The sequence below is a fragment of the Triplophysa dalaica genome, chromosome 4 (assembly GCF_015846415.1).
Source record: "Triplophysa dalaica isolate WHDGS20190420 chromosome 4, ASM1584641v1, whole genome shotgun sequence".
Taxonomy (NCBI): domain Eukaryota; kingdom Metazoa; phylum Chordata; class Actinopteri; order Cypriniformes; family Nemacheilidae; genus Triplophysa; species Triplophysa dalaica.
In genome coordinates, this window is record NC_079545.1 from 2,162,099 (window position 1) to 2,187,628 (window position 25,530).

General features: G+C 36.9%; 3 long non-coding RNA genes across 7 annotated transcripts; all 3 read left to right on the plus strand.

The window, feature by feature from the left end:
- The first annotated feature begins 734 nt into the window (after positions 1-734).
- Positions 735-7,139, plus strand: LOC130418810 (uncharacterized). Of its 2 annotated transcripts, XR_008906399.1 has the most exons (4): positions 735-982; positions 3,621-4,410; positions 4,545-4,709; positions 4,829-7,139. It is a non-coding gene; the product is annotated as an uncharacterized LOC130418810 (long non-coding RNA). The 2 variants fall into 2 exon arrangements; XR_008906398.1 differs by having other exon boundaries at positions 3,621-4,709.
- A 2,885-nt stretch (positions 7,140-10,024) lies between these two features.
- Positions 10,025-16,249, plus strand: LOC130418840 (uncharacterized). The gene is made up of 3 exons (XR_008906415.1): positions 10,025-10,151; positions 12,783-13,879; positions 13,999-16,249. It is a non-coding gene; the product is annotated as an uncharacterized LOC130418840 (long non-coding RNA).
- Positions 16,250-19,573: 3,324 nt separating this feature from the next.
- LOC130419647 (uncharacterized) lies at positions 19,574-23,992 on the plus strand. Of its 4 annotated transcripts, none has more exons than XR_008906525.1 (4): positions 19,574-19,777; positions 21,170-21,322; positions 21,493-21,607; positions 22,207-23,992. It is a non-coding gene; the product is annotated as an uncharacterized LOC130419647 (long non-coding RNA). The 4 variants fall into 4 exon arrangements; XR_008906526.1 differs by lacking the exon at positions 21,170-21,322 and having other exon boundaries at positions 19,580-19,777; positions 22,207-23,128; positions 23,356-23,992; XR_008906527.1 differs by lacking the exon at positions 21,170-21,322 and having other exon boundaries at positions 19,582-19,777; positions 22,207-22,848; positions 22,984-23,992.
- Positions 23,993-25,530: the final 1,538 nt, after the last annotated feature.

Genomic DNA, 25,530 nt, shown 5'->3' on the forward strand with positions numbered 1-25,530 from the left:
ACTAACTATTATTATTATTATTATTATTACTGAATTCCGTTTTTTTACCTTATAGCATACAACTCTGACCTGAAGGACTTGGTGAAGGTTTGGCTGGGCTGGAAAGCGCCAGATGGAAAGATGGAAGTTTCAATAGTTAATGCCGACATGCCAGAGTTTTCAACTTGCTTCAACATGTGACTCTTATCCTGTCATTACATGGATTTTAGGCATTTTAAAGATTAACTCCTTAAGTGCATTGGCACCTCTGAGTTTGGTTTTGGACTTCTTTAGTCCCTACTGTTCAATGGCCATGTCCTCATAATCCAAAATGTCCTCATAGTGTGGCGTGTATTCATATGAAATGTAAATAAGATCTCATAAATCACAAAAACCAACACACAACTTTATCCATCAGTATAACTTCACACATCTTCTGATGTCGTCTGATGGTGTTGTATTAATCTCTTCAGCAGAAATAAATGTGAACTGACTGTGTTGCATGGGGATCTTCAACATCTTCAATACATTTAACTTGTGAAAACACTTTAAAATGACACTTTTGTTTCTTTTCTTTATGACTTAATTTAGTTCTTTGAAGTGATGGTTTAAACACTAAATATCAAGCAAAATACGTGTAGAAAACAATAAATAACAAACAACAAAAAAGGCTTAAAATAGACCAGTTTATTAAACTCATTTATTTTACTTCACACACTGTGACTAAAATTATTAAAATGTTGTTGTATTAAGTGTTGTAAACTCAGGGTTTATTTCCATAAGAGCAAAAAGAAGATCTAACACTTCACAAATCATTTTGTAGCGCAATACTGATTTTTTTGCAGCGGAAGATGCGCGCGAGGTCAACACGGCACGCGCGCTTCCGTCTGTAGATCAATTACTGCTTCCGGTAGTTTTACTCTGAAGAGAAACACAAACAGTTTGTTTATCGTCGTGGATTATACGATTCGTTTTTATATTCAAGACTCAATGTGCTGCTATGGTAAGTAAACGATACCTTACAAAGACTCAAAATTTGTTTTTTGTAACGAATATGGCTTTGATTTTTAAATCGTAACGGTCGTCAGTGTAATTGGCGCGTGCACGTTTAAGCCGCGTTCATAATGACACACTTTGAGAATCCTACAAGATTCAAATAATCATGGATGATGCTTTTCAGACATTTAACACACATTTTGAAAGCATAATATGTATATAGTAACGTAATCTTGTTTTAAATAGTTCACCGTTTGCTTCGCTGTTATTCACGAGCCGCAGCCATCTTGTGTCTTTCTCACTTAATGTCCGTTTCCGTCTCCCACAGTGTCAATCATGTCTCTAAACTTCTACACACTTATTGTGTTGCTGTAACTCGACATAGTCGTTGTCAAAGACGAATCTTCCTTCAATCGTTCACTCACATCCAGTGCGTCGATACAGAAATGTGCCCAAATACATGCAGCTCTATGAAGAAATCACAAAATACTGATGAACCCTCAAATATAATTGATGGATGCTATAGTAGTGTAGTGTATGTTCTTATTAAAACAAACTGAGCAGTTTAGAAAGCATAAATATAACACTATTGAGGAGTTTTACCTTTGGAGACTTTCTATTGGCTGATGCTTTGAATAATTAATGAGGTGAGAAGGTTTGAATGCTGTTTGATGTTGTTTTTAAGGATCTTTTATTCATATAATTATATTTCATTATCCGTTTTGTGTTGTATTGCGTATAATGAACATTTGTAACGTTTTTGGGTCCTTTTTGCTGGATAAAAAAAGATACCGTCGACCTGAAAAGTGTTTCTATGAACTACATGATCTGGTTGCGGCTTCTGCTTTAACCTTTTCAAGGTGCCTTTGCAGGTAAGAAACTGCCTTGCTTGCATGTTTCATCATTCTGCTATGAAGGCTAATTGTGGCTTCATGTAGGATGTTGTTATAAGCTCGCAAATATTGTGTAGTTTCTTACAAGCATATCTCGAATGCTGAAGAGGAAGGTTTTCTTCCTCTCCTCTGAAACAGGTACTGGATTCAGAGGCGGGCGTGCGAGGAGCAGTGGACGGTGTCACGGCCCGAGGCCTTTTCTGATGGTTAAAAATAGAAACACTCACAAAACTTCTCAATGACGCTGTAGCTTTATTTTCATCGACTGATTTTATCATGTTTCACTTATTTGTGTTTTGCGATCTGCGTCGCTTTACAGTAAATCTATAAATACATCTTTAATAATACATATTATATCTTTTTTGTTTACATCTCTATGCATTTCTGCTGTATTTTTAGAGATATTATGTACTTTATTATCAATTAATTAAAACATTTCTTAAGTGTGTCCATAGCTTACATGTAGAATATGTAGATATTGACACATACATTTTTTCTCAAATATAGACCGTTTGGCATCAGTTTTAAAGAGAATGCTGCTCATGAGTCAATGTCCAATTGAAATAAATCAAATTAATTTTGGATGAACGCTGGTCTGTGCATCCTGTCGTTATTGTAATGGTCTTTGTGAATGTGCTGCAGACGGAGAAGCTCCTTTTTGTTAAGTAACTCACACACACATCAGTTTCTGTTTGTTGCATATATGAATATTTGGTCCCAAACTGTTTAATGGTCAAAAAAGGACAAAGTTGGATATATTGAACACACATGTTGTACAGTATTTCCCTATGAATAAGTAATTGTTTTTGTCACTCCGTTACATACAGCCTGAGACACGATGATGATAGAGAGATCATTTGTCTTAATAATAATGACCATAACTTTCTTACAGACAATGAATGCATCACACTATTTCAATAAATAAAATACTCACGATGGCAAAAGAAACTAATATTACCTATCAAAGGCTTTTCACAGAAGCAGACCCAGCACAAACACTGCCGGTGAGTGAAAACAATCATGGCGCCATATTGAAGGGTCGTTCCAAACCCAGGTGCTCATAACTGATGGACATTTTGCACCCCCATGATTCTTTCCACAGATAAAAAAATAAGTTAAATGCATACTTTAGGGCACTCCATCCAGGGTGTATCCTGCCTTGATGCCCGATGACTCCTGAGATAGGCGCAGGCTCCCCGTGACCCGAGGTAGTTCAGATAAGCGGTAGAAAATGGATGGATGGATGGCATACTTTAGGTAGAGTTCATATCCCCACTACATTAAAATGGAGTTAAAAACATGCTTAAAAGTGCTCAGAAAACCCCCCAGCAACCAGTTCTGCTTACACACAGCAGAGAGAGGGGAATCAGACACTGTAAGAATGAAAAAAAAAAAGTGAGTCAGACAATTCAATTCAAAAACTCAAGTAAGGACACTCACAGAGCAGAGGGGAACGGTCTGGACTGCTCTCTTTAAGGGGTCATCTCCTCCACGCTCAGTATCATCTCTGATTCAAGCTCTCGTTTTGGAGACCAGACCTGGTGTCAGTGTGTGATGTGATTGTACAACATGACGTTTAATCCAGAGAAGAGATCATTTCCAGGAGCCCTGCGCTCACATAAATAAAGAAAGAGTGAAATAAATTCACACTCATTCAATACAGAACATAAACAATAAAATACATTCTGTCTAAACTCTTTCCTTAGAAACACAAGAAATGGACACTGATCTGTGTGTGTGTGTGTGTTACAGGTGACCCAACCCCTCAACATCCAATGATGATCTTTGTCTGCAGCACATTCACAAAGACTGTTAACATGAAGACAGGAGGCGACCTGATGCACAGACCATCATTCATCCAAACTTGACTGAAGTGTTGAGTGTTGATACATTAAAGGTTCATCAGCGGACTGAACGCTGTTCTGTAGAGTCTGTAATGAAACACATCACATCAACAACACTCCGCACAACAATACATCAACAAATCTAACATACACTCACAAACTTGTGATTTCACTATTACAATATTGATTTGACACTGAGAGCGATAAGAGCAATGTGAAGACAAAATGCATCATTTCTCATCAATAAAACATCAGAAGTTTTCACGTGTTAGTGTTTATATAGCACGTAACTAATAAAGCCTATGACTGAGTTTAAGAAAGAATCAATAAATGGAACAAAATAACATTTCAATTTTTTCATGAATTAATTTAACAACTTCAGTCGGGATTTTTGTGTTTTTATTGCTTCAAGGCCAGGAACAATGAATCTTTACACGTTTATCACTTTCCTTTTCATTTTTTGTCTGAAGAGGTGACTATTTACAGCATGAAGCCCTTGTATCCTTTGACCTTTGTAGTGGTTGGTGTGCCATAAAATCCCATTCACACACAAGAAATGATTTTTTGATTGCTGTCCACTGCCGTGACCTCGAAAGTAAAACTTTTAATTTAGTTACATAATTTTTCTTCTTTAACTGGAAATCCATAATCCTCTGACAGACGTGATGTAAAGGCCACTCTTTATACGGCACACACATGTGACTACATTTACATTATTTCATGTCCAGCAAAACATTTTCCAACTAAAGGACTTTAAAAATGTCATATGTACCTGAATTATTTCTAACACTGGTGTCCTATTTCTATTCATGTGGCCGTCTCTTCTCTGGAGGCTTGAATAAGTGTCAGACCTCTGCAAGGTTCTGCGTGATTTTCAGAGATGAAAAACATGCTGGGAACAGACAGGGTCGTGAAAAACGTGTTCATAGTGGACAGACGGCTGTTCATCGCTGATCGCTGATACACTGCAACGATTCACCTTATCAAGCACATTGAGGTGTTTTTGTGAACACTCCACCAGTTGTTCTATTCAAATCTGGACGCTTTAAGTTTCAGGCGTTTACGAGTGGTCAGATCCTGTGTAATGTGACTGATGAATGTGATTTGATTTCACAGGAGCTCATAGGAGGAAGTCCGGTGAGGCGTAACAGCACTGCAGGGTTTTCCACAGGCTCACACTTCTTTCCTTTTCTTCTTGCTGGATTCAGGAGAGACGTGACTGAGTCTCTCAGTGTCATGTGACCTCATCCACTGTCTGCTGAACGTGATCTTCACTCTTCTGCAGACTCTTCTGTCTCTGTCTTCATTCAACACCTTGTCTATTGTGTGATGAAGGCGGTGTTCACTCCAGCAGGAGATTTTCTCCATATCCTGCACACTCTCTCAGATACACTGGAGATTCCAGGTGCCTCGTGACCTTCTGACATCTCCTCAAAGTCAAATATTTTGATGTCCTCATGTTTTAAAGGGATGTGCTCTTCATCAGAGATCTCCTCTGGTTCATCAATGCCTTTCTTTGGGCACAGAACATTGCTGAACCTAGACCTGACCAACTGCATCAAACCCAGATCATAGCTCTGCCCAGGTTGTGAATAATTTTTACACCCCTCGCATCGCCACTGGACTATATCTGACCACCTATTTAATAGCTGTATAGACTAATAAATGTAACTAACACATGTCTTTAGTTTGTATTTTTTCAAACTATTTGGCTATATCATGTTTCTACCAATTAAAGAAAGCCTTTTTTTCCATGCCAGCATTTCACTTTGTGCTCAACAACAGTTTTCTCGTGGGTTTGTACATGTGCAACCAGGATACCCTCCATTCCTTTAACAGAACCTGCATTTGTACTTTCTGCAAGTGCATAAGGTCCAGGCAATCTTCCCTCCTTCCAAATGGTTACATGAAGCTAGAAGAAGGCTAAATAAATGAATTGAAATCACTTTTTTTTATGCATTTGGCAGACGCTTTTATCCAAAGCGACTTACATTGCTTTATCCTATACATTTTACATAGGTATTTGCAATCCCCTGGGAACGAACCCACAACCTTGCATTGTTAACGCAATGCTCTTACCACTGAGCTACAGGAAAGCCTTTTCCCATTAGAGGAAGAGCCAGCTCGAAAATGCTCATTGAGCCGTGCGTGTGCGATAATCCAGAGACAGTTTGTATTGAAACACACAGCGTTCACAAGTGCCTTTCAGATTCAGATTGTGGCCTGCACCTGATTTTAAAATCTCTCAGAAGTTCAGACTGCTGTCACAGGTCCAGATGATGTGTGTTTATCTCATCTTAGAATGTTATTAAATATCTGCAGATGTGGAAACAAAAGGCGATTATTTTTTACTGAATGTGACCCGAGTTAAATGTGAAGGGGGTTTGCTCAACCGGTCTGAATTCAGCTCAGTTTGTTACAGGTCTGGTGGACTTGTGCCGGTTGCACCAGCTTTGTATAAACTTTAACTTTGATTAGAATTGCCGCAAAGGGAATTAAGTTACAATTTACACTCTGCTGAATGTGTCCACCAGTGAATTTAACGTAACGTCTAAACTAAATATTTGCAGAAGCCTCCTGTCAGGAGTCACAGTTGAAATAAAATAGCAGATTTACTTAACTAAATTGACGAAACACAATCAATAAACTCATCAGTCATAAAAAATCATTAATTTTTATCAATGTTTATTTATTTTGCGACTATTATTTACATATATAAATACCTATTGTGTTTATAAAGATTAAACATAACTTCTCATGAATTTAAAGGCTTTTAATGGATTATTGAAGGTAAAAATTATATTGTATGACTACGCATTACTTTACTGTGAGCAGACGACCTGCTAGTTGTGTTAAATTATGTTTTTATAAAGCATTATCAATAAATGGGGCCACAGAAATAAGTCATTTATAAACTAGGTAAGCCAGGTTTTACGTTCTAATTTAGGAGCTTATATGAATGGCTGGTGCAACCCTCTCCTGATGTCTTGAATCAGTTTCTTTTGAAATTTTATACGGGAATGAATCATATCAGTTGATTTTTGTTTTGGTGAAGTGTATTTGTTGGTGCGGTTTGTGTTGTTTTTTATTGTTCTCTCACAGTATTGGTTGGTGTTACTGTACCGGATCAATATTAGCTTATATTCTTATCCTTTGTTTTTAAATTAAATGAAACCAGTGAAATGTGAAATGGGACCAAGATGACCAGGACTGAGGTAGAAGATGCTTAATATAATATTTCAAGGTTTAGTATGTTTTGACAGTTTTGTGTTGCTAGTTTTTAGACATTCCATCAAATAAAATTCATCCTTCCAAGAGAAATGAAATGTATATAAAATAATTTGGTGTGATACAAATGTGCTGTTTATTGTGGATTTCATTCATGTCTGAACAGTGCAACTCTCTTTTAAAAAAACACTGGAACTTGTGTAGCGTGTCTGGTGTCGTTTGTTCTTTATACAGTTCATTCAGTGCATTTCATATCATCACTTAAAAAAAAACATTTATTTATTTTATTTAACATTCAGCGTCTTTTCTGTATTTATGGCTTAGTTTCAATCATGCTTCATGGTTGAAACACAAAACAAAATGCATGGCAAAATATGTTTTGCAAATTTTTTTTAAATCAAAGGCTTATAAAAACAAGGCTTTTATTTCTTCTTTGTGACTGGTCACATGGCTGCATTAACTATTGTATTATGTTTACTCATGATTAATTTTCGTAATTGCAAAAAGAGGATCCTCATTTTTTTACATCAGATCAAATGAAAACGAACCTCATTACAGAGATTTTGTAGTGAAAATGTATTTTCTTACTTCACTGTTTCAGTAAATGTGCGCGAGCTCAACAGGAACTTCCGGCGTTAGGGACTTCTTTCCAAAGGGAAACACAAACAGTTTGTGATCATGGGTTATATGATTATGCAGTTTGTTTTTATATTTTTTTTAATTACAACCCCTGGCAAAAAGTATGGAATCACCCTTCTCAGAAGATGTTCATTCAAATGTTTAATTGTGTAGAGAAAAAACCAAGCACATATATGCCACAAAACAATTTTCACTCAACAAAACAATATTCTGGCTGTATAAAACACTTAAAAAAACAACAAAGAAAGATAACTATAGTCAATTACAAGTGTTTTTACAGATCAAACAGAGGAAAAAAATATGGAATCACACAAATCTGAGGAAAATTATATGGAATCACCATGCACTTTGCATTTCTAAAACAAACACCTTTATCTGATTACAACTGCTAATTAGTCTGTAGTTAAAAAAGAGTGCTTGCACACATTAGTGATGTGTTGAACCAAGATGATTGACATAACTCATGGCTCCAACACGAGAGATGTCAGTTGAAACAAAGGAGAGGATTATCAAACTTCTTAAAGAAGGTAAATCTTCACGGAATGTTGCAAAAAATGTTGGTTGTTCCCAGTCAGCTGTGTCTAAAATCTGGACCAAGTACAAATCAAATGGAAAGGTTGTAAAACGGAAGCGTACTGGTAGACCAAGAAAGACATCAAAGCGCCAAGACAGAAAACTTAAAGCAATGTGCCTTGAAAACAGAAAATGCACAACAAAACAAATGAGGAACAAAAGGGCAGAAAGTGGAGTTCATGTCTGTGACCGGACTGTAAGAAATCGTCTAAAAGAATTGGGATTTACATACAGAAAAGCCAAACGAAAACCATCATTAACATCTAAACAGAAAAAAAACAAGGTTTCAGTGGGCTAAAGAAAGACAATCTTGGACTGTGGATGACTGGATGAGAGTTATATTCAGTGATGAATCACGAATCTGCATTGGGCAGGGTGATGATGCTGGAACTTTTGTTTGGTGCCGTTCCAATGAAATTTATGAAGACAACTGCCTGAAGAAAAACATGCAAATTTCCACAATCATTAATGATATGGGGTTGTATGTCAGGTAAAGGTATGGGAGAGATGACAGTCATTACATCTTCTATAAATGCACAAGTTTATGTTGAGATTTTGGACACTTCTTATTCCATCAATTGAAAGGATGTTTGGTGATGGTAGCATCATTTTTCAGGATGATAATGCATCGTGCCATAGGGCAAAATCTGTGAAAACATTTCTACAGGAAAGACATATAATGTCAATGGCATGGCCTGCAAATAGTCCGGACCTCAATCCAATTGAAAATCTGTGGTGGAAATTAAAGAAAATGGTCCACGACAAGGCTCCAACCTGTAAAGCTGATCTGGCAACTGCAATAAGACAAAGCTGGAGACAGATTGATGAAGTGTACTGTTTGTCATTAGTTAAATCCATGCCTCAGAGAATTCAAGCTGTTATAAAAGCCAGAGGTGGTGCAACAAAGTACTAGTAGTGTTTTTATTTGGTGATTCCATATAATTTTCCTCAGATTTGTGTGATTCCATATTTTTTTCCTCTGTTTGATCTGTAAAAACACTTGTAAATGACTATAGTTATCTTTCTTTGTTGTTTTTTTAAGTGTTTTATACAGCCAGAATATTGTTTTGTTGAGTGAAAATTGTTTTGTGGCATATATGTGCTTGGTTTTTTCTCTACACAATTAAACATTTGAATGAACATCTTCTGAGAGGGGTGATTCCATACTTTTTGCCAGGGGTTGTATATATGTGTAGACTCTGTGTGCTCCTCCGGTAAGTAGATGATGGTTTACTTGATGAATTGATCTGCCGTTAATTTTTACGTGCGTGTAATCGGACAGACTTGAGAATATTACAAGATAACGTTACCTTTATGATTCAATTTGCAGGGCAAAAATATAATATATAAAGACGACAAAGTATAAGTTGATGGAAGTTTCAATGGTAAATGCCGACATGCCAAGGGTTTCAACATGCATATTAAGGATTAACTCCTTAAGTGCATTGGCACCTCTGAGTTTGGTTTTGGACTGCTTTAGTCCCTACTGTTCAATGGCCATGTCCTCATAATCCAAAATGTCCTCATAGTGTTGTGTGTATTCATATGAAATGTGAATAAGATCTCATAAATCACAAAAACCAACACACACACACACACACACACACACACACACAACTTTATCCATCAGTATAACTTCACACATCTTATGATGTGCTTAAAATAGACCAGATTATTAAGTAATAGAGGAAGTCTTATTTATTTTACTTCACACACTGTGACCTAATTATTAAAATGTTGTTGTATTAAGTGTTGTAAACTCAGGGTTTATTTTCATAAGAGCAAAAAGAAGATCTAACACTTCACAAATCATTTTGTAGCGCAATACTGATTTTTTGCAGCGGAAGATGCGCGCGAGGTCAACACGGCACGCGCGCTTCCGTCTGTAGATCAATTACTGCTTCCGGTAGTTTTACTCTGAAGAGAAACACAAACAGTTTGTTTATCGTCGTGGATTATACGATTCGTTTTTATATTCAAGACTCAATGTGCTGCTATGGTAAGTAAACGATACCTTACAAAGACTCAACATTTGTTTTTTGTAACGAATATGGCTTTGATTTTTAAATCGTAACGGTCGTCAGTGTTATTGGCGCGTGCACGTTCAAGCCGCGTTCATAATGACACACTTTGAGAATCCTACAAGATTCAAATAATCATGGATGATGCTTTTCAGACATTTAACACACATTTTGAAAGCATAATATGTATATAGTAACGTAATCTTGTTTTAAATAGTTCACCGTTTGCTTCGCTGTTATTCACGAGCTGCAGCCATCTTGTGTCTTTCTCACTTAATGTCCGTTTCCGTCTCCCACAGTGTCAATCATGTCTCTAAACTTCTACACACTTATTGTGTTGCTGTAACTCGACATAGTCGTTGTCAAAGCCGAATCTTCCTTCAATCGTTCACTCACATCCAGTGCGTCGATACAGAAATGTGCCCAAATACATGCAGCTCTATGAAGAAATCACAAAATACTGATGAACCCTCAAATATAATTGATGGATGCTATAGTAGTGTAGTGTATGTTCTTATTAAAACAAACTGAGCAGTTTAGAAAGCATAAATATAACACTATTGAGGGGTTTGCTTTCGGAGACTTTCTATTGGCTGATGCTTTGAATAATTAATGAGGTGAGAAGGTTTGAATGCTGTTTGATGTTGTTTTTAAGGATCTTTTATTCATATAATTATATTTCATTATCCGTTTTGTGTTGTATTGCGTATAATGAACATTTGTAACGTTTTTGGGTCCTTTTTGCTGGATAAAAAAAGATACCGTCGACCTGAAAAGTGTTTCTATGAACTACATGATCTGGTTGCGGCTTCTGCTTTAACCTTTTCAAGGTGCCTTTGCAGGTAAGAAACTGCCTTGCTTGCATGTTTCATCATTCTGCTATGAAGGCTAATTGTGGCTTCATGTAGGATGTTGTTACAAGCTCGCAAATATTGTGTAGTTTCTTACAAGCATATCTCGAATGCTGAAGAGGAAGGTTTTCTTCCTCTCCTCTGAAACAGGTACTGGATTCAGAGGCGGGCGTGCGAGGAGCAGTGGACGGTGTCACGGCCCGAGGCCTTTTCTGATGGTTAAAAATAGAAACACTCACAAAACTTCTCAATGACGCTGTAGCTTTATTTTCATCGACTGATTTTATCATGTTTCACTTCTTTGTGTTTTGCGATCTGCGTCGCTTTGCAGTAAATCTATAAATACATCTTTAATAATACATATTATATCGTTTTTTGTTTACTTCTCCTCTATGCATTTCTGCTGTATTTTTAGAGATATTATGTACTTTATTATCAATTAATTAAAACATTTCTTAAGTGTGTCCATAGCTTACATGTAGAATATGTAGATATTGACACATACATTTTCTCTCAAATATAGACCGTTTGGCATCAGTTTTAAAGAGAATGCTGCTCATGAGTCAATGTCCAATTGAAATAAATCAAATTAATTATGGATGAATGGTGGTCTGTGCATCTTGTCGTTATTGTAATGGTCTTTGTGAATGTGCTGCGGACGGTGAAGCTCCTTTTTGTTAAGTAACTCACACACACATCAGTTTGAATGATATGAATATTTGGTCCCAAACATTTTAATGGGTAAAAAAAGACAAGAGTTGGATATATTGAACACACATGTTGTACAGTATTTCCCTATGAATAAGTAATTGTTTTTGTCACTCCGTTACATACAGCCTGAGACACGATGATGATAGAGAGATCATTTGTCTTAATAATCATGACCATAACTTTCTTACGGACAATGAATGCATCACACTATTTCAATAAATAAAATACTCACGATGGCAAAAGAAACTAATATTACCTATCAAAGGCTTTTCACAGAAGCAGACCCAGCACAAACACTGCCGGTGAGTGAAAACAATCATGGCGCCATATTGAAGGGTCGTTCCAAACCCAGGTGCTCATAACTGATGGACATTTTGCACCCCCATGATTCTTTCCACAGATAAAAAAATAAGTTAAATGCATACTTTAGGGCACTCCATCCAGGGTGTATCCTGCCTTGATGCCCGATGACTCCTGAGATAGGCGCAGGCTCCCCGTGACCCGAGGTAGTTCAGATAAGCGGTAGAAAATGGATGGATGGATGGCATACTTTAGGTAGAGTTCATATCCCCACTACATTAAAATGGAGTTAAAAACATGCTTAAAAGTGCTCAGAAAACCCCCCAGCAACCAGTTCTGCTTACACACAGCAGAGAGAGGGGAATCAGACACTGTAAGAATGAAAAAAAAAAAGTGAGTCAGACAATTCAATTCAAAAACTCAAGTAAGGACACTCACGGAGCAGAGGGGAACGGTCTGGACTGCTCTCTTTAAGGGGTCATCTCCTCCACGCTCAGTATCATCTCTGATTCAAGCTCTCGTTTTGGAGACCAGACCTGGTGTCAGTGTGTGATGTGATTGTACAACATTTAATTCAAGGAGAAGAGATCATTTCCAGGAGCCCTGCGCTCACATGAATAAAGAAAAAGTGAAATAAATTCACACTCATTCAATACAGAACATAAACAATAAAATACATTCTGTCTAAACTCTTTCCTTAGAAACACAAGAAATGGACACTGATCTGTGTGTGTGTGTGTGTTACAGGTGACCCAACCCCTCAACATCCAATGATGATCTTTGTCTGCAGCACATTCACAAAGACTGTTAACATGAAGACAGGAGGCGACCTGATGCACAGACCATCATTCATCCAAACTTGACTGAAGTGTTGAGTGTTGATACATTAAAGGTTCATCAGCGGACTGAACGCTGTTCTGTAGAGTCTGTAATGAAACACATCACATCAACAACACTCCGCACAACAATACAACAATACATCAACAAATCTAACATACACTCACAAACTTTTGATTTCACTATTACAATATTGATTTGACACTGAGAGCGATAAGAGCAATGTGAAGACAAAACACATCATTTCTCATCAATAAAACATCAGAAGTTTTCACGTGTTAGTGTTTATATAGCACGTAAATAATAAAGCCTATGACTGAGTTTAAGAAAGAATCAATAAAGGGAACAAAATAACATTTCAATTTTTTCATGAATTAATTTTACAACTTCAGTCGGGATTTTTGTGTTTTTATTGCTTCAAGGCCAGGAAAAATGAATCTTTACACGTTTATCACTTTACTTTTCATTTTTTGTCTGAAGAGGTGACTGTTTACAGCATGAAGCCCTTGTATCCTTTGACCTTTGTAGTGGTTGGTGTGCCATAAAATCCCATTCACACACAAGAAATGATTTTTTGATTGCTGTCCACTGCCGTGACCTCGAAAGTAAAACTTTTAATTTAGTTACATAATTTTTCTTCTTTAACTGGAAATCCATAATCCTCTGACAGAAGTGATGTAAAGGCCACTCTTTATACGGCACACACATGTGACTACATTTACATTATTTCATGTCCAGCAAAACATTTTCCAACTAAAGGACTTTAAAAATGTCATATGTACCTGAATTATTTCTAACACTGGTGTCCTATTTCTATTCATGTGGCCGTCTCTTCTCTGGAGTCTTAAATAAGTATCAGACCTCTGCAAGGTTCTGCGTGATTTTCAGAGATGAAAAACATGCTGGGAACAGACAGGGTCGTGAAAAACGTGTTCATAGTGGACAGACGGATGTTCATCGCTGATCGCTGATACACTGCAACGATTCACCTTATCAAGCACATTGAGGTGTTTTTGTGAACACTCCACCAGTTGTTCTATTCAAATCTGGACGCTTTAAGTTTCAGGCGTTTACGAGTGGTCAGATCCTGTGTAATGTGACTGATGAATGTGATTTGATTTCACAGGAGCTCATAGGAGGAAGTCCGGTGAGGCGTAACAGCACTGCAGGGTTTTCCACAGGCTCACACTTCTTTCCTTTTCTTCTTGCTGGATTCAGGAGAGACGTGACTGAGTCTCTCAGTGTCATGTGACCTCATCCACTGTCTGCTGAACGTGATCTTCACTCTTCTGCAGACTCTTCTGTCTCTGTCTTCATTCAACACCTTGTCTATTGTGTGATGAAGGCGGTGTTCACTCCAGCAGGAGATTTTCTCCATATCCTGCACACTCTCTCAGATACACTGGAGATTCCAGGTGCCTCGTGACCTTCTGACATCTCCTCAAAGTCAAATATTTTGATGTCCTCATGTTTTAAAGGGATGTGCTCTTCATCAGAGATCTCCTCTGGTTCATCAATGCCTTTCTTTGGGCACAGAACATTGCTGAACCTAGACCTGAGCAACTGCATCAAACCCAGATCATAGCTCTGCCCAGGTTGTGAATAATTTTTACACCCCTCGCATCGCCACTGGACTATATCTGACCACCTATTTAATAGCTGTATAGACTAATAAATGTAACTAACACATGTCTTTAGTTTGTATTTTTTCAAACTATTTGGCTATATCATGTTTCTACCAATTAAAGAAAGCCTTTTTTTCCATGCCAGCATTTCACTTTGTGCTCAACAACAGTTTTCTCGTGGGTTTGTACATGTGCAACCAGGATACCCTCCATTCCTTTAACAGAACCTGCATTTGTACTTTCTGCAAGTGCATAAGGTCCAGGCAATCTTCCCTCCTTCCAAATGGTTACATGAAGCTAGAAGAAGGCTAAATAAATGAATTGAAATCACTTTTTTTTATGCATTTGGCAGACGCTTTTATCCAAAGCGACTTACATTGCTTTATCCTATACATTTTACATAGGTATTTGCAATCCCCTGGGAACGAACCCACAACCTTGCATTGTTAACGCAATGCTCTTACCACTGAGCTACAGGAAAGCCTTTTCCCATTAGAGGAAGAGCCAGCTCGAAAATGCTCATTGAGCCGTGCGTGTGCGATAGTCCAGAGACAGTTTGTATTGAAACACACAGGGAGGGAATCTTCCTCTAGCGTTCACAAGTGCCTTTCAGATTCAGATTGTGGCCTGCACCTGATTTTAAAATCACTCAGAAGTTCAGACTGCTGTCACAGGTCCAGATGATGTGTGTTTATCTCATCTTAGAATGTTATTAAATATCTGCAGATGTGGAAACAAAAGGCGATTATTTTTTACTGAATGTGACCCGAGTTAAATGTGAAGGGGGTTTGCTCAACCGGTCTGAATTCAGCTCAGTTTGTTACAGGTCTGGTGGACTTGTGCCGGTTGCACCAGCTTTGTATAAACTTTAACTTTGATTAGAATTGCCGCAAAGGGAATTAAGTTACAATTTACACTCTACTGAATTTGTCCACCAGTGAATTTAACGTAACGTCTAAACTAAATATTTGCAGAAGCCTCCTGTCAGGAGTCACAGTTGAAATAAAATAGCAGATTCACTTAACTAAATTGACGAAACACAATCAATAAACTCATCAGTCATAAAAAATCATTAATTTTTATCAGTGTTTATTTATTTTGCGACTATTATTTACATATATAAATACCTATTGTGTTTATAATGATTAAACATAACTTCTCATGAATTTAAAGGCTTTTAATGGATTATTGAAGGTAAAAATTATATTGTATGACTACGCATTACTTTACTGTGAGCAGACGACCTGCTAGTTGTGTTAAATTATGTTTTTATAAAGCATTATCAATAAATGGGGCCACAGAAATAAGTCATTTATAAACTAGGTAAGCCAGGTTTTACTTTCTAATTTAGGAGCTTATATGAATGGCTGGTGCAACCCTCTCCTGATGTCTTGAATCAGTTTCTTTTGAAATTTTATACGGGAATGAATCATATCAGTTGATTTTTGTTTTGGTGAAGTGTATTTGTTGGTGCGGTTTGTGTTGTTTTTTATTGTTCTCTCACAGTATTGGTTGGTGTTACTGTACCGGATCAATATTAGCTTATATTCTTATCCTTTGTTTTTAAATTAAATGAAACCAGTGAAATGGGACCAAGATGACCAGGACTGAGGTAGAAGATGCTTAATATAATATTTCAAGGTTTAGTATGTTTTGACAGTTTTGTGTTGCTAGTTTTTAGACATTCCATCAAATAAAATTCATCCTTCCAAGAGAAATGAAATGTATATAAAATAATTTGGTGTGATACAAATGTGCTGTTTATTGTGGATTTCCTTCATGTCTGAACAGTGCAACTCTCTTTTAAAAAAACACTGGAACTTGTGTAGCGTGTCTGGTGTCGTTTGTTCTTTATACAGTTCATTCAGTGCATTTCATATCATCACTTAAAAAAAAACATTTATTTATTTTATTTAACATTCAGCGTCTTTTCTGTATTTATGGCTTAGTTTCAATCATGCTTCATGGTTGAAACACAAAACAAAATGCATGGCAAAATGTGTTTTGCAAATTTTTTTTAAATCAAAGGCTTATAAAAACAAGGCTTTTATTTCTTCTTTGTGACTGGTCACATGGCTGCATTAACTATTGTATTATGTTTACTCATGATTAATTTTCGTAATTGCAAAAAGAGGATCCTCATTTTTTTACATCAGATCAAATGAAAACGAACCTCATTACAGAGATTTTGTAGTGAAAATTTATTTTCTTACTTCACTGTTTCAGTAAATGTGCGCGAGCTCAACAGGAACTTCCGGCGTTAGGGACTTCTTTCCGAAGGGAAACACAAACAGTTTGTGATCATGGGTTATATGATTATGCAGTTTGTTTTTATATTTTTTTTAATTACAACCCCTGGCAAAAAGTATGGAATCACCCTTCTCAGAAGATGTTCATTCAAATGTTTAATTGTGTAGAGAAAAAACCAAGCACATATATGCCACAAAACAATTTTCACTCAACAAAACAATATTCTGGCTGTATAAAACACTTAAAAAAACAACAAAGAAAGATAACTATAGTCAATTACAAGTGTTTTTACAGATCAAACAGAGGAAAAAAATATGGAATCACACAAATCTGAGGAAAATTATATGGAATCACCATGCACTTTGCATTTCTAAAACAAACACCTTTATCTGATTACAACTGCTAATTAGTCTGTAGTTAAAAAAGAGTGCTTGCACACATTAGTGATGTGTTGAACCAAGATGATTGACATAACTCATGGCTCCAACACGAGAGATGTCAGTTGAAACAAAGGAGAGGATTATCAAACTTCTTAAAGAAGGTAAATCTTCACGGAATGTTGCAAAAAATGTTGGTTGTTCCCAGTCAGCTGTGTCTAAAATCTGGACCAAGTACAAATCAAATGGAAAGGTTGTAAAACGGAAGCGTACTGGTAGACCAAGAAAGACATCAAAGCGCCAAGACAGAAAACTTAAAGCAATGTGCCTTGAAAACAGAAAATGCACAACAAAACAAATGAGGAACAAAAGGGCAGAAAGTGGAGTTCATGTCTGTGACCGGACTGTAAGAAATCGTCTAAAAGAATTGGGATTTACATACAGAAAAGCCAAACGAAAACCATCATTAACATCTAAACAGAAAAAAAACAAGGTTTCAGTGGGCTAAAGAAAGACAATCTTGGACTGTGGATGACTGGATGAGAGTTATATTCAGTGATGAATCACGAATCTGCATTGGGCAGGGTGATGATGCTGGAACTTTTGTTTGGTGCCGTTCCAATGAAATTTATGAAGACAACTGCCTGAAGAAAAACATGCAAATTTCCACAATCATTAATGATATGGGGTTGTATGTCAGGTAAAGGTATGGGAGAGATGACAGTCATTACATCTTCTATAAATGCACAAGTTTATGTTGAGATTTTGGACACTTCTTATTCCATCAATTGAAAGGATGTTTGGTGATGGTAGCATCATTTTTCAGGATGATAATGCATCGTGCCATAGGGCAAAATCTGTGAAAACATTTCTACAGGAAAGACATATAATGTCAATGGCATGGCCTGCAAATAGTCCGGACCTCAATCCAATTGAAAATCTGTGGTGGAAATTAAAGAAAATGGTCCACGACAAGGCTCCAACCTGTAAAGCTGATCTGGCAACTGCAATAAGACAAAGCTGAAGACAGATTGATGAAGTGTACTGTTTGTCATTAGTTAAATCCATGCCTCAGAGAATTCAAGCTGTTATAAAAGCCAGAGGTGGTGCAACAAAGTACTAGTAGTGTTTTTATTTGGTGATTCCATATAATTTTCCTCAGATTTGTGTGATTCCATATTTTTTTCCTCTGTTTGATCTGTAAAAACACTTGTAAATGACTATAGTTATCTTTCTTTGTTGTTTTTTTAAGTGTTTTATACAGCCAGAATATTGTTTTGTTGAGTGAAAATTGTTTTGTGGCATATATGTGCTTGGTTTTTTCTCTACACAATTAAACATTTGAATGAACATCTTCTGAGAGGGGTGATTCCATACTTTTTGCCAGGGGTTGTATATATGTGTAGACTCTGTGTGCTCCTCCGGTAAGTAGATGATGGTTTACTTGATGAATTGATCTGCCGTTAATTTTTACGTGCGTGTAATCGGACAGACTTGAGAATATTACAAGATAACGTTACCTTTATGATTCAATTTGCAGGGCAAAAATATAATATATAAAGACGACAAAGTATAAGTTGATGGAAGTTTCAATGGTAAATGCCGACATGCCAAGGGTTTCAACATGCATATTAAGGATTAACTCCTTAAGTGCATTGGCATCTTAAAGAAGGTAAATCTTCACGGAATGTTGCAAAAAATGTTGGTTGTTCCCAGTCAGCTGTGTCTAAAATCTGGACCAAGTACAAATCAAATGGAAAGGTTGTAAAACGGAAGCGTACTGGTAGACCAAGAAAGACATCAAAGCGCCAAGACAGAAAACTTAAAGCAATGTGCCTTGAAAACAGAAAATGCACAACAAAACAAATGAGGAACAAAAGGGCAGAAAGTGGAGTTCATGTCTGTGACCGGACTGTAAGAAATCGTCTAAAAGAATTGGGATTTACATACAGAAAAGCCAAACGAAAACCATCATTAACATCTAAACAGAAAAAAAACAAGGTTTCAGTGGGCTAAAGAAAGACAATCTTTATAAGACAAAGTATAAGTTGATGGAAGTTTCAATGGTAAATGCCGACATGCCAAGGGTTTCAACATGCATATTAAGGATTAACTCCTTAAGTGCATTGGCACCTCTGAGTTTGGTTTTGGACTGCATTTTGGATTATGTCCTCATAATCCAAAATGTCCTCATAGTGTGGCGTGTATTCATATGAAATGTGAATAAGATCTCATAAATCACAAAAACCAACACACACACACACACACAACTTTATCCATCAGTATAACTTCACACATCTTATGATGTGCTTAAAATAGACCAGATTATTAAGTAATAGAGGAAGTCTTATTTATTTTACTTCACACACTGTGACCTAATTATTAAAATGTTGTTGTATTAAGTGTTGTAAACTCAGGGTTTATTTTCATAAGAGCAAAAAGAAGATCTAACACTTCACAAATCATTTTGTAGCGCAATACTGATTTTTTTGCAGCGGAAGATGCGCGCGAGGTCAACACGGCACGCGCGCTTCCGTCTGTAGATCAATTACTGCTTCCGGTAGTTTTACTCTGAAGAGAAACACAAACAGTTTGTTTATCGTCGTGGATTATACGATTCGTTTTTATATTCAAGACTCAATGTGCTGCTATGGTAAGTAAACGATACCTTACAAAGACTCAACATTTGTTTTTTGTAACGAATATGGCTTTGATTTTTAAATCTTAACGGTCGTCAGTGTAATTGGCGCGTGCACGTTTAAGCCGCGTTCATAATGACACACTTTGAGAATCCTACAAGATTCAAATAATCATGGATGATGCTTTTCAGACATTTAACACACATTTTGAAAGCATAATATGTATATAGTAACGTTATCTTGTTTTAAATAGTTCACCGTTTGCTTCGCTGTAATTCACGAGCCGCAGCCATCTTGTGTCTTTCTCACTTAATGTCCGTTTCCGTCTCCCACAGTGTCAATCATGTCTCTAAACTTCTACACACTTATTGTGTTGCTGTAACTCGACATAGTCGTTGTCAAAGCCGAATCTTCCTTCAATCGTTCACTCACATCCAGTGCGTCGATACAGAAATGTGCCCAAATACATGCAGCTCTATGAAGAAATCACAAAATACTGATGAACCCTCAAATATAATTGATGGATGCTATAGTAGTGTAGTGTATGTTCTTATTAAAACAAACTGAGCAGTTTAGAAAGCATAAATATAACACTATTGAGGAGTTTGCTTTTGGAGACTTTCTATTGGCTGATGCTTTGAATAATAATGAGGTGGGAAGGTTTGAATGCGGTTTGATGTTGTTTTTAAGGATCTTTTATTCATATAATTATATTTCATTATCCGTTTTGTGTTGTATTGCGTATAATGAACATTTGTAACGTTTTTGGGTCCTTTTTGCTGGATAAAAAAAGATACCGTCGACCTGAAAAGTGTTTCTATGAACTACATGATCTGGTTGCGGCTTCTGCTTTAACCTTTTCAAGGTGCCTTTGCAGGTAAGAAACTGCCTTGCTTGCATGTTTCATCATTCTGCTATGAAGGCTAATTGTGGCTTCATGTAGGATGTTGTTACAAGCTCGCAAATATTGTGTAGTTTCTTACAAGCATATCTCGAATGCTGAAGAGGAAGGTTTTCTTCCTCTCCTCTGAAACAGGTACTGGATTCAGAGGCGGGCGTGCGAGGAGCAGTGGACGGTGTCACGGCCCGAGGCCTTTTCTGATGGTTAAAAATAGAAACACTCACAAAACTTCTCAATGACGCTGTAGCTTTATTTTCATCGACTGATTTTATCATGTTTCACTTATTTGTGTTTTGCGATCTGCGTCGCTTTACAGTAAATCTATAAATACATCTTTAATAATACATATTATATCTTTTTTGTTTACATCTCTATGCATTTCTGCTGTATTTTTAGAGATATTATGTACTTTATTATCAATTAATTAAAACATTTCTTAAGTGTGTCCATAGCTTACATGTAGAATATGTAGATATTGACACATACATTTTTTTCTCAAATATAGACCGTTTGGCATCAGTTTTAAAGAGAATGCTGCTCATGAGTCAATGTCCAATTGAAATAAATCAAATTAATTATGGATGAACGCTGGTCTGTGCATCCTGTCGTTATTGTAATGGTCTTTGTGAATGTGCTGCGGACGGTGAAGCTCCTTTTTGTTAAGTAACTCACACACACATCAGTTTCTGTTTGTTGCATATATGAATATTTGGTCCCAAACTGTTTAATGGTCAAAAAAGGACAAAGTCGGATATATTGAACACACATGTTGTACAGTATTTCTCTATGAATATGTAATTGTTTTTCATGACCATAACTTTCTTACAGACAATGAATGCATCACACTATTACAATAATGACAAAACTCACGATGGCAACAGAAACAGAAGTTTCCTATCAAAGGCTTTTCACAGAAGCAGATGACCCAGCACAAACACTGCCGGTGAGTGAAAACAATCATGGCGCCATATTGAAGGGTCGTTCCAAACCCAAGTGCTCATAACTGGCCATGCAGCAATGAAGGATACACCTGATGGATATTTTGCACCCCCATGATTCTTTGCACAGATAAAAAATTATAAATACATACTTTAGGTAGAGTTCATATCCCCACTACTATTAAAATAGAGGTAATAGACACTTAGCAGAGAGAGGGGAATCAGACACTGTAAGAATGAGACAAAAAGTGAGTCAGACAATGAGAAAACAACAACAAACAAGAAAAAACATGAATTCAATTACACAAGTGAGGACACTCACAGAGCAGAGGGAAACGGTCCGGACAGCTCTCTGTAGGGGTCTGCTCCTCCACGCTCAGTATCGTCTCTGATTCAAGCTCTCGTTTTGGAGTCCAGACCTGGTGTCAGTGTGTGATGTGATTGTACAACATGACGTTTAATCCAGAGAAAAGATCATTTCCAGGAGCCCTGCGGTCACATAATAAAAAATTGTGAGCACAGAAACAATAAAATACATTCTGTCTGAACTGTTACTCTAGAAACAAAAGAAATGGACACTGATCTGTGTGTGTTTGTGTTACAGGTGACCCACCCCCTCAACATCCAATGATGATCTTCATCTGCAGCACATTCACAAAGACTGTTAACATGAAGACAGGAGGCGACCCATCATTTATCCAAACTTGACTGAAGTGTTGAGTGTTGATACATTAAAGGTTCATCAGCGGACTGAACGCTGTTCTGTAGAGTCTGTAATGAAACACATCACATCAACAACACTCCGCACAAATCTAACATACACTCACAAACTTGTGATTTCACTATTACAATATTGATTTGACACTGAGAGCGATAAGAGTGAAGACAAAACGCATCATTTCTCATTTTCATGAATTCATTTTAACAACTTCAGTCGGGATTTTTGTGTTTTATTGCTTCAAGGCCAGGAAAAAATATTTTTTACAAGTTTATCACATTCCTTTTTTGTCCGAAGAGGTGACAGTGTTTACAGCATGATGCACTTGTATCCTTTGAAATTTGTAGTGGTTGGTGTGCCATAAAAATCCCATTCACACACAAGAAATGATTTTTTGATAGCTGTCCACTGCCGTGACCTCGAAAATAAAACTTTTAATTTAGTTACATAATTTTTCTTCTTTAACAGGGAATCCATAATCCTCTGACAGAAGTGATGTAAAGGCCACTCTTTATACGGCACACACATGTGACTACATTTACATTATTTCATGTCCAGCAAAAACATTTTCCAACTAAAGGACTTTAAAAATGTCATATGTACCTGAATTATTTCTAACACTGGTGTCCTATTTCTATTCATGTGGCCGTCTCTTCTCTGGAGGCTTGAATAAGTGTCAGACCTCTGCAAGGTTCTGCGTGATTTTCAGAGATGAATTTGCTGAAGAAGGAGGTGTCGAGTAGTCGTGTTCTGTTGGTGTGACGTGTTCTGATACACTGCAATGATTCACCTTATCAAGCACATTGAGGTTTATTGTGAACACTCGTTCTATTGAAATCTGGACCCTATGACTCCATGTTTCAGGCGCTTACGGTGGTAAATAATTCACCACCTGTGCAGAGCTATGATCTGGGTTTGCTGCAGTTGGTCATGTCTAGGTTCCGTAAAGTTCTGTGCCCAAAGAATGAGGTCAGCTGACTACCTGATTGACCAGGTTATTCCATTAATGGATTTTTTTCTTCCCTGATGTTACAGGCATATTGCAAGATGACAAAGCCAGGATTCATCGGGTTTAAATTGTGAATGAAAGGTTCAGATAGAAAGAGACATCATTTTAACAGTCTGACACAAACAATATTGACATTAAACAGATCTTTTCTACTCAAAATTATTTGACTGTGACAACAACACTTGACCTCAGCAACACTTTTTGAACGTTATCCGTTTACTTAAATTCATATGATTGTTTTATGAAGTTATTAAATAATCAAATGATTTCATTAATACTTAAGTAGATTTCAGCTTTTGTTAAGGAAAGTGTGATGAAATGACTGCGAGAGGCAGGTTATTGACTCATTTGAGTTCTGTCAATTATTTTATTATAAACTTCCACTACATTAACATTTCAAATCACATGAATTAACACTTCATTTGTTTTTACTGTCTTGACACATTCTGACTGTGTGAAATCTGAAAATAATGTTAGAAAGACGACACTTGACACATTTCATTATTATAGACTTATGTACTTTATGTGATGTGTGTGATCTGTCGTGCTGTTCCATATGCATTTATTGGAATGATTTAATTATATCTGTCATGACTTTATGTACGTAGCTTTTCTCAACGTGGTGTGTTGTTGTTAAAGTACTAAACTTACTATTGAAAGCAATGACGTGTGAATTTCTGAATGTACATTTAAACCACTGTAACCAAAAGTGATAAATCCTTGCTTAACCATAAACTTGTTTTCTGCTTGTAAACGTTGAAAATACACAAGTTTGATGAGAGTATAAATGAACAATAGAACGTCTTTACTGTCATTGTATTGTGTAAAATACTATGAAATCGGGAAACTCTCTGAACACACAAAAACATGAATGATGGAGTCTGTGTGTCTTTGACCGATATTTGGTGATGTTTATCACCGGCTAAAAGTCAATCCCGCTGCTGCCACCACATGGCAGGATTTGCAACTGCTCACTTACACACATTTAACACTAAATGGGCGTGTACGGTTGTGAAATAGCGAGGTTCTGTTTGATTGGTTAATTGTGATCACGCGCTGAGGACTGAAGGAGGCTGATGGAGAGATAATGTAATGGCGGCCACGTGAAAGATCAAATTACTTATCAGTAAATTATTTAGGCCTTTTAAGTTTTATGGCTTTTGTCGGTTTATAGAAATCATCTATAAATCATATAAAGTCGTATCTCTGTTTTATTTTTTTGTTGGCAGGAGTTTAAAGATAACGTTATATGCACTGCAAGCTAGCCGACTAAAATGCATTTATTATGAATGAAAAGTTACAATTATTAACAACAATTCAGAAAAGTCTTCACGTCTTTGCGGAAATTTTATAAAATTAAAATCTCAAAGTATTGACTTAAATGTGTGTACTGCTACTAATAGAAGGTCTGAGATTGACATCGTATCACAAAATGTGTTAAATTTGAATAAAACAAACCAGAGTAATTGAACACAATACACATGACGGTGATTTCTGGGTCTGAAATATATACTTGCGGTCTTTGCCACTTGAGAGCGCGTGCACGCGACAGGAAGGAAAAGCGGAAGTCTGTCCAATGTCTTAAAAATGTCAAAGGGCTGTGCGCTTAACTCACACTAACTTCACTCTGCAGGACTGGAAATGTCCATCCCTGGTATGTTGCTCTGCAAGAGATTTTAACTTCTTGTGGCTTATGGCTATTGTATTATTGTTATAAAAACCCAGTTGATGCAAATGACAAAGCTTAATAAACACTCCTTCATCTCTTCCCAAACAATCACAAGCCATTGGGCAGCATTAAGAAACCTTCAATAAATCACTGCACGCCTACACCAGTTAGACGGCTATTAAGCAGTAACTTAGCAGAGCAGTAGCTGAGGGTAATAATACAGCTTTTCGAGAGAACTGCTGTTTGGATTCCTAGGAAGGTAAATTAAAAATGACAATAGATGTTAAACGGATAAAAGTCATGTATTTCAGGAATCAGGTTGTCTTTTAGTTGCCTTTCCATGCATAAAAACATATTTTGAAAGAGAGGATAAACTTTGTTGCTGTTCTGTTCCTACAGGGTACAACAACAAAGAGTCTGTGAAATAGAGCCATCGATCCTGTTGTGTAACATGGACTGGAACTAAACATTGTGCCAAGACGTCCTTATTCAGTTACAGGTCCTCTTTCTCTCTGGCATATTGATGACAATC